This window comes from Mustela nigripes, chromosome 8, assembly GCF_022355385.1.
Source record: "Mustela nigripes isolate SB6536 chromosome 8, MUSNIG.SB6536, whole genome shotgun sequence".
Classification (NCBI taxonomy): Eukaryota; Metazoa; Chordata; class Mammalia; order Carnivora; family Mustelidae; genus Mustela; species Mustela nigripes.
Window position 1 is genome coordinate 90,799,059 of NC_081564.1, and position 10,081 is coordinate 90,809,139.

Consider the following 10,081-nt stretch of genomic DNA (forward strand, 5'->3'; position numbering starts at 1 on the left):
CTGGCATTGAGCCACAGCCCTTCACGCTTTCTCTCCCGAGAGAGGTTCACGGGCAGAAGTTATGAGACGTGATGTCAGCCTTTGGTAATTACGTGTTTATAGGCCTGAGCGTTCCGAATGTTAATTCCTGTTTGTTTGTTTGTCTTTAAGATTGTTAATTTCTTTTACTTTGGGTTCCTAAGTATTTTCTGATGTCTAGATTAAAGGACATGTTATGATACGAATTTAAAAAATTTGGGGGGAATAGGAAGAATTGTTAATCTTTTGCTATGATGTATTATATTTCTCTTACAGTTTTTCATTATTACTTTTTATCTTTTTTCTTTGTTTTCGTGTATGTTTTAGAAGTAACATGAATTGAGGGGGGTAAAGCCAACCTGCTCGGTGAAAGAATATTCCCCTGACTTTTTGGTTAAATGCAGTTTTCTCAAATGCCATATTTTATTTTGTTTTGTAGGGATTTGTTTTGGCCGTTACTATCATGAGGGAAGCAATTGATGAATTTCGGCGCTTTCAGCGAGACAAAGAAGTGAATTCACAGCTGTACAGCAAACTTACAATAAGAGGTTAGCAAGAGTCTTTTGATATATTTTATTATTTGCTAACTGTGATCATTTTACACTTAACATAAGAGTCTTAATTCACTGACTGAAAATAGCACCATGTGGTTACTACATACAGTATTTAATTAATTTTTTAAATAATATAATGCCTGAGACTTCAAGTTACTTAGACACATGTGAAACCCAGCTGGTGTATGCACATTTTCTATGAAGCCCAGTATCACCTTGCCTGAAATCTGTTTGCAGATTATATTTTAAACACAGTCATAAAGGTCGCCAGACATCTGGTATCGCGGCCTTGAGTGCAGGAATCGGAGCACCTGCAGAAGATGCCAGGGTCCAGAGTGGTGACTGCTCTATGCCCGTTTCTCCTTACCGTCAGTCAGGGCTTTAACCCTTGCCTGATTCTGTGTTTTGTTTTTGTTTTTTAAAGATTTTATTTGTTTATCTGACATGCAGAGATCACAAGCAGGCAGAGAGGCAGGCAGAGAGAGAGGTGGAAGCAGGCTCCCAGCAGAGCAGAGAGCCCGATGTGGGGCTGGATCCCAGGACCCTGAGATCATGACCTGAGCCAAAGGCAGGGGCTTAACCCACCCAGCCCCCCCGGCCCCCCTGATTCTGTGTGGTTTTTTGTTTGTTTGTTTGTTTGTTTGTTTGTTTTTTTAAAGATTTTATTTATTTATTTGACAGAGATCACAAGTAAGCAGAGAGGCAGGCAGAGAGAGAGGAGGAAGCAGGCTCCCTGCTGAGCAGAGAGCCCGATGCGGGGCTCGATCCCAGGAGCGTGAGATCATGACCTGAGAGAAGGCAGAGGCTTTAATCCACTGAGCCACCCAGGCGGCCCAATAGATATGTAGCGAGAGCGAGCGAGCACAGGCGGACAGAGAGGCAGGCAGAAGCAGAGGGAGAAGCAGGCTCCCCGCCGAGCAAGGAGCCCGATATGGGACCCGATCCCTGGGATCATGACCTGAGCCGAAGGCAGCTGCTTAACCAACTGAGCCACCCAGGCGTCCTGATTCTGTGTTTTTAAAGAGCTTGTTTCTTTGGTCTCTCAGTCCCAGTGGAAAAGAGCGATGTATGAGGAAGAGAGCGGGAGAAGCCATTGTAGGTAGACTGTACCATCAGCAAGTGACACAATGGCAGTCATGGCGTCAGGGAAGGGCAGTGAAGGACGCACCGGGAGCTCGGCCCGTGTTCATGGTAACTTTGAAGCCTGTTTAAAAATGGGGTTTAGAGTGGAGTCTGTGTCTTCTGTTTGCATGTGGACATTTGTACACTGAATTTATTGATTTGAAATAGTTCTCCAAAAAATTTTTCTGTAGCTTACTGGGATACATTTCATATAACATAAAGTTTATCCATTTGAAGTATACAATTCAGTGGTTTTTGGTAGGTACACAGAGTTATGAAACTATTACCACCATCTAATTTTGGAACATCTTTAACGTTCTGGAAAGCAACTCTGAATATATTAGCCGTCATTCTATTCCTGCCCCTTCTGACCCTGCTCTAGCCCCAGGCAACCCCCCGCCCCAACCCATCTACTTTCTTTCTGGGTGGATTTGCCTCTTAGGAACAGGTCACAGATGTGGAATCATGCAGTATGTGGGCTTTTGTCATGGGCTTCTCTCACTTGGCATCCTGTGTTCAAGGTTCGCTGCTGTGGTGGCATCTCTCAGGCTTTGTTTTTGTTTGTTGGCAAACTGTTCCACTCCGGTGTTCCAAGTTGCGTCCGCCCCTTCATCTGCATGTGGACCTTTGATTGTTTCCACTCGAGGCTCTTGTCAGTAATGCTGCGGCGACTGTATGCGAGTGTTTTCTGTGCGCATCATGTTGTTTCTTTTGTAAATATCCCCAGAAGTGAAATGGCTGGCTCGTGTGGTACCCCTGTGTTTGATCAGCTGCCGAGCTCTTGTCCCAACTAGCTACACCGTTCCGCACTCCCCGGCAGCGTGCGACGCTTCCAGCTTGCAGTGTCCGCAGCGGCACCGTTACGGGCCGTCTGCTCTTTCGTGGCCTCCTGGTGGGTGCGAGGTGGTAGCTCACTGTGGTTTGGTTTGCGTGTCCCCGAGCTAGTGATGTGGAGCTTCGTTTCATGTGCTGGTTGGTGTTCGTGTGTCTTTTCTGGAGAGATGTTTATTCCGATTCTGTGCTTACTGTTCTAACTGGGTTATTTTTTAATTACTGAGTTACAAGTTTCTTTATGTAATCTGGACTTGAGTCTCTTGTCAGTATATGGTTTGGAAATGTTTTGTCTCATTCTGTGTGGGGCTTTTCTTCCTCTCGGTGTCCTCTAAGGTACAGAAGTTCTCATGCTGTTGGTGTCTGTGTTTCCTTTTGTTGCTTGTGCTTTTGGCATCATTGTAGGTAAGAAACGGTTTGCCAACCCAAGGTCACAAGGATTTACTTCTGTATTTTCTTCCAGGGATTTCATAGTTTTAGCTTTGACACTCAGATGCATGGCCCACTTTCACTGCGTGTTTCATGTGTGGTGCGCCACGGTCCGCCTTCCCTTGCCCTTGAGTGTCTAGTTGTCCGAGCACCATTTACTAAGAAGGCTGTTCTTTTGTGGGTTAATTGAATGAGTAATTATGAAGAAGCTTTGCTGAAAGTAGTGACATGGTAGAGGGTCGGTATGTTGTAGAAAAGAGGTAAGCTTGAGTCTGGAAAATACAGTCCACAGAATGGCCAGGTAAATTAGGTGTAACCTTGGTCTGGCATATTTAAAATATATTATAGTTGCTGTCTTATTTTTTACATTGTTTTTAATTGTGATATTTGGGCTGTGTGGAGATGTGTTTTTGGGGGGTAATTGTATCGTTCAGAGCTAAGTGGCCTGGTGATGTCTGCGAAAGTGGCAGAGGAGGGGGTTCCTTCTCCCACAGACACGTGGAGAAGTCAGGCCCAGCCCCCCTTGTTGACTGGGGACTCTGGACCTGGCTCTGAAGGGACCACAGCAGAGCTTACTTGCAGAGAATTGTGCCGTCTGTCCAGCCTGTTAGGGATACGTGAAGGACTGACTCGGGATGCTTGTCTTCCTTTCGTCTAACTTGAATGTCACTCAGGGCAGAGGAACCAAACACCAGTAGGCATTTCTGAAGCCTCTGTCAGGCTAAGGAAAGGCAGCAGGAGCTTGGGGCCAGCGGTGATAGCACACAGGATGGAGTGTCGGATGCCAAGCGGAAGGAGGTGCAGAGGGGATTTCTTTGGACAATTACAGCCTGTAAAATTGCCTGTGTTTACTGGGGAGTTTTGAAAGCCACATCCAAGGCCAGTGCTGGATCACACTCAGAAAAGAGCCCAGTAAAGTGTTTTGCCTCTGGCCAGTCTCGAGGCTCAGTGCACGCAGAGGTGAAATCTCGGGCTGAATTGTAGGCTGCCTGGCTCTGGGTCGGAGCCCCCAGCACAGAGGCGGTCTGCAGCGATGGGGGGAGGCCCGGCCCACTTTCTCCTCTGCCCTCCGTTTCGCACTCCCTTGCTCCTGCCTTCTTCCTTCCCATGATCCCTCCCTTTCTTTTGTAGTCTCGTCTCCTCCTCATGCAAGGAAATCCTTTCCAAAGTACTGGCTGAAAGACTTCTCAGACCACATGTGACAAAGAATACACACTTTACAAGTCTAGAAGAGTCACTGTGCTTGCATGGCTACAGAGTATGCAGAACAACCAAACAGACCCAGAAGAGGGGAAATGACTGATTTCACGAGTTAACAGATCACAATAGTGAAAGTGTACAGGCTTCCATAAGAAATTACAGAACATGCAGAGAAACCATGTGGCCCAGTCATGGAGGAAATGAACAGAGACTGTCGCTGCAGAAGCCCAGATCCTGGGCTTATCAAAGTCTAGATTAGCTGCCTTAAATATGTCCAAGGATCTAAAGGAAACAACTGAAAATGCTGTAAAGATCAGGAAAATGATGTATTAACATACAGAATATCAGTAAAGGTATAGAAATTATAAAAAGGAAGCAAAAAGCAAAAATACAGGTGCTGAAAAGTATAATAAAATGAAAACCTCACTGGAGCGTTTCAGTAGCAGAGTTGAACAGGCAGAAGGAATCAGGGATCTTGAACCTAAGTAATTTCATAATAACTAATATCAAGTGGCATTATCCAATATTAGAAGCAGGTGGAAGAATGAAGGAACATACACTGGCCCTAAGGGACTTGTGGGTAGTGCAAGTATTCTAATGTGCGCACAGTGGGCATCTTGAAAGACGAGGAAGGGAGAAAGGGTGGAGAGAATGCTGTAGGGAATAGTGGCCATTAACTCCCCAAATCTGATGAAAGACCTGACTCTACACATTCAGGAAAATCGCTGACTCCCTAGAAAGATAAATGCAAGGAAACCTACACCGAGACATGTGACAAACTGTCAAAGCCCAAGGACGAGGAGAGTATTCCAGAAGCAGCAAGAGAGAAGCAGCTTGTCATGCACAAGGGAGGGCTCTTGAGTCAGAAACCCTGGACGTCAGAAGGATGTGGGGTGGGATTATAAGTTGGGAAAAGACAAAAACGGAGCACCAAGAATTGGATGTCCCTAAACCTATCATTCACAAACGAAGGAGGAATTAAGACATTCCCAAATGCTTTTAGGATTGAAAATAGGGACTCGGGCAGATGTGCACCCCCCCACATTCACACAGCACTATTTATAATCGCCGCATGTCCACCAGGGGGGGTGAATGGCAAACAAATCATGGTGTTTTTGAACACTGGAATGTTAGCCAACCGTAAAAATTAACGAATACTGCTAAACATAGGCGAACCTTGGAAATACTGCACACTGTGAAAGAAATCAGACACAAAGGCTCATGGACGGTGTGATGTCATTTACACAAAGTTTCAGAACAGGTGGATGAATGGAGCTGGAAAGCTGGCTATGTTTGCCACGGCCTGGGCACGTGGAGGCAGTGGTGGGGGCAGCTGCTTAGTGGGTCTGACGTGTCCTTCTATGGTGATGAAAAATGTTTTAGAGCTTGATAGAGTGGGTTGCACAACATAGTGAATGAATTCAGTGCTGCTGTATTATTCACATTTTATAAAATTAGAGTGGCTAGTTTTATGTTTGTCACTGTCACCTAAAAATAGTAAAAAATGTTGAAGAAGGCATACTAATACGTCTTTTACACTTCTGTGACACTCCAACTCAGAATACTTTAAAAAATAATTGTCAGTGGGTTTATTTCTGATACGAATGCAGATTGGCCTGTCTAGACAAGATTGGCCATCACTGGTAGACCTTCGAAAGGACATTTTACGTGTAGATGGTGGTGATGATCCTGCTTTCCTCTGACTTCCTTGTGAGGGTCAGGTAACTTGCTCATTGGCATAACCACCATTCAAGGTAGGTTGGTGTTACCGCCACGTTACAGATGCGGGACCTGAAGCTCACGCCATGACTTGCCCTGAGCCACTGTGGTTCGGGTAGAGTTTATATTTGAACCCAGGCCGCTCCCACATCAAACCAGTGTTCTTTCAGCTGTGGTGCTTTGCTTTGTGGCTGCTTATTCTGATGCAAATGATGGATAAGTAAAATCTGGGATATAAAAAATGCATGTAAATGCTTATTGACTTTACTTTGAAATTTGTTTTCTTGTGAAGAATATTTTCTGGGGGCGCCTGGGTGGCCCAGATGTTATGCGTCTGCCTTCAGCTCGGGTCAGGATTCTAGGGTCCTGGGGTTGAGCCCCATGTCGGGCTCCCTGCTCGTAGGGAAGCCTGCTTCTCCCTCTCCCACACCCCCTGCTTGTGTTCCCTCTCTCCTTGTCTCACTCTCTGTCAAATAAAATAAAATCTTTTTTTAAAAAAAAAGAATATTTTCTGTTCATCTCCTTAATTTCTAATATTCCGTAGTGATCTGTTCTTTGAACGGCATTGATGGCTAATTCCTTGTGTGACTTGACTGTGGTTGGTTATATCATATTTACAGTATTTGAACTTTTTCTATTTGGAGTTCTTAAGCACATTCTTGTAGGAATACTCTGGGATAATGTTCTCTGCTGTATGTTTTCTATGGGAAAGGAAAGCCACGTCCACTGTGAAGCACGCCCCTATCTTGGGCATGCTTTGTGAGAAGCGGAATATCGTAACCGGTACACAGTCTTGGTCAACACTGAGATTTTTATTTTTTATTCAGTAATTTTTAAAAATTTGTTTCTTGTTTTAGTCATTTCTACACCCAGTGTAGGGCTCAGACTCACAACTCCGAGACCAGGGGTCTCATTCCCTTCCTGCTGTGCCAGCTGGGTGTCCCGACCCCAGACAACGTTTGGTTAGCTGTGTGTGCTGGCGCTGCAAAGCCGCTTCTCTCGAGGGTGGGGATCTTCTGCGTCTGGTGCTGCCACTGGCTTTGTCCTCCCTGTTTGTGGCTGCTCCATCAGTGATTCTTAGCCCCTGATGGACAGCATCTGAGTCAGAGTCTAGGAAGAGAGTATGACATTGTTGGCAGCTTTTACAAAAGTCCCTGATGAGGACTTTGAATTATGGGACCATTCTGTGTTCGGAGGAGGTGTCTGAGCTGCACACTTGGCCGCAGTCACTGTTTGGCTGGCCCACAGGGTGGCTCCCGGCGGTCGCTGAGTGCCCGGTGTGTGAGGCGCAGTGGTGGCGCCTCGGGAGTCAACCGTGAGCACGTCCTGGACTTGCTTTCTGAAGAGTTCATGCGGCATTCCAGCAGGCAGTCTGGGGCTTTGTCTTCATCCGCCACCAGGTCTCAGCAGGACACCACCATGTCACCCACTGTTGGTGTGTGCTGAGTCACGCCTGAAGCTGACGTGCGACGCACGAGTCAGACACGGTCTGTGCTGGGGCTCCCTCGTGCAGCTGCTGATGTCTCAGCTGTTTGGTGTCACCCGGGGCACATTGTCGTCGAATGTGCTCTCTAGTGCCCAGACGTAGGAGAGAGGGACGTCTGTTGCCTTTGAACAGTGTACATCATGCGTGTGTGTGCGTGTGTGTGTGCAAGGAGGAACATTTCCATATTGACGGACCGCTTGTGTCCCGGTGTCCTTGCCAGAGAGGAGCTCTGTCCGCTGAACGAGACTGTGGTCTCCATCCCTGTCTGGGCATCTTTGATCCTTACTGTTGGCGCTCTTGTCACCTGTTTCAGTCCTTGCTACCTTTTTCCCATAAAACATCATGAATTATCTAAACGAAATTCTGTCACGTTTTAATGAAATTGCATCATAGTTATTCCTTGACAAATCAAGAAATCTTAAAATCCCTCTTTACTGCCTTTTACACGCCGTGGGCCGTGGGCACCTTCCCAGGGGAATCCACGTAACTGGTGTCAGGAGGTCCAGCACGTTCCACTTGGTAGGACGGGTTCCGTGTGACGGTCGTGTCTTCAGATAGCGGGTTTTTACGGAAAAGTTTCCTCCGACGTTTACTGCGTTTCCCGTCGGAAGTGGCTTAGGAACCGACGAACTGCGACGTCCTCCCGGGGCCGCCGCGCCGTCCGCAGGGAAGCGCCGGTGACTGCGTCTCACGTCGGTGGTCCACGCTGGTGACGCTGCCCCGAGGGAGAGCCGGGGACACCCGAAGGCCTTCCTGTGCTGTCCGCTTGCGGTCAGCGCGCTCCGCGCGGCACACGTTGGCCGCGGGGTCTCCTTCCCGGTGTGTGGCCCGGGCCGCGTTCGGAGAGCGTCGCCCGAGGATCGTTCCTCGTCCCACGAGCGCCGGGTCCGGGTGGTTCTCGGTCTGGGACGTGTCCGGCCAGACCGCGGGGAGGCGTGACGTCTGTGCCGCGCGGCGTAGACCCTCGTCCGCCCCCGCAGCGTGCCTCACCGGGCTCTCCCCGGGGCCGCGCGAGGATCCGTGCCTGCGCCCTCTGGGGACGGGCCACGCGCGGGCGGTGGGGCGCGCCGGCCTCCTCGCGGGGGTCGGCGACGGCTCCGTGGGCGGGCGCCTGCGTGGGCGGTCCCCGGGCGCCCCACCCCCGCACCCCTGCGCCGGGCGCCCCTCGCGACGGCCGCTGCCTGCGGGGTTCTCGCCAGTCACGGGGCGGCGCGCGGCCGGCGGGGGAGCGGGAGCGCGAGCTTGCGGGCCGGACGCGGGAGGTGTGAAGCCGGATCTCGTCGGGCCGCCGCCCGGGGAGGGCGGTGCCCGCGCGCCCCCGCACGCCCTCGCGCCGCCCGCCCCCGCCTCTGCCGCCTCTGCCGCCTCTGCCGCCCTGGGCCGTGTGCGGACGCGCGTCGAGTGGCCCGTGTTGCGGGCGCACCGCGCGCTCGCGGGGCTGCGCGGCCGCTTCGTTTCCGCACGCGCTGGTGGCCCCGAGGGGCGCGTTCGTCGCCTTCCCTGTCCGCGCGGCCTCGAAGACTACTCGGTCCCGGGACGCGAGCCCGTGCCGCGTTCGACTCGTTTTTAGCGACCTTCTTCCTTCACACGTCGCCCGCGTTCCGTGCGTCCGTCCGGTCGGCTGCTCTCCGCTGCGGTTCGTCCTTCAGCCTCAGCCGGTCCCGTCGAGCCCATGTTGAGCGCGGGGTCGCGTCCCGCGGCGTCTGTCCCTCACGCGGCTCGGGGCCCGCCTGGGACTTCGCGCGTCGCTGCGCGCTGGGTGGAGGGATCTGCCCCGCACCCCGCACCCCGCACCCCACACCCCGCACCCCACGCACCCGCCCAAAGCTGGGTCGGTTCCCGGAGCAGCAGCTGCTGCGGTGACGGACGTGCTTTGCTCAGAGCTCCGAGAGTTGGGGCGCGCTCCCGGGCTGCTGCTCGGCTCCGCGCCGGCCGCGCACGTGCCGGGGGCCCGGGTGCGGGAAGGTGGTTCCCCGCGTTGCGGCGTCGCCGGTGGGGGCTTCTCTCCTTCCCCGCGAAGCCGGACGCTGCCGGGATGAGGCCCGGCGCGAGCGCCCTTCTGCCCGCCGGTCGGACTGGGGCCTCGGAGCCTCACGGTCGGGCCCGCCGGGGCCGTCATCGGCGTCGCCTCCGCCCGCGGGAGACCGTGAGCCGCGGGCCGTGCCGTGGGGTCGTCGCGGGGTGAGGAAATGGCAGACGAGGGACCGTTTGGAGCCGTCGGTAGTGGAGAGCCGTCCCGGAGCAGTGGCCCACGCCGCGCCCCGCAGGGCCTTCCAGGGCCGGGACAGACGGAGGCTGCTGCTGTTCGTGACCGGGCGTCGGGGCGGGTAACCCGCGGCCTGTCCGCCCCGACAGCAGCTCGTGGTGCCCCGGCTGCTGGTGCGCGACGCTGCTTCCCCGCCGCGGACTCCGGCCTCGGGGGCGTCCTCGCAGCCGCACGGCCGGCGCGTTTCTCATCTGAACCGTCGGTCAGGGTTTACGGTCGAGATCCTGGTGTTTACCCGTGTCCTTTTCTGCCAGGGCTTTCCTTAACGTAGGGTGTGGCCGTCGCTCCGTCCGTCCGTCCGTCCGTCCTTGGTTCCGCATATCGCTTCCGGCCAGAGACGCGCGGCCGGGCTCCGCGGTCACTGCGGTCTGGGCTGCGTCGGGCTCCGCGGTCACTGCGGTCGGGGCTGCGTCGGGCTCCGCGGTCACTGCGGTCGGGCTCCGCGGTCGCTGCGTC

The 10,081-nt window shown here is 52.5% G+C and overlaps 1 protein-coding gene across 1 annotated transcript in view; it reads left to right on the forward strand.

The window, feature by feature from the left end:
* Positions 1 to 519: 519 nt before the first annotated feature.
* ATP9B (ATPase phospholipid transporting 9B (putative)) overlaps positions 520 to 10,081 on the forward strand; it is a 174,004-nt gene continuing 164,442 nt past the window's right edge. Inside the window, exon 1 of the mRNA XM_059409851.1 lies at positions 520 to 566. The gene's annotated coding sequence lies outside the window, so the exon portion shown is untranslated. The remainder of the gene's footprint in view (positions 567 to 10,081) is intronic.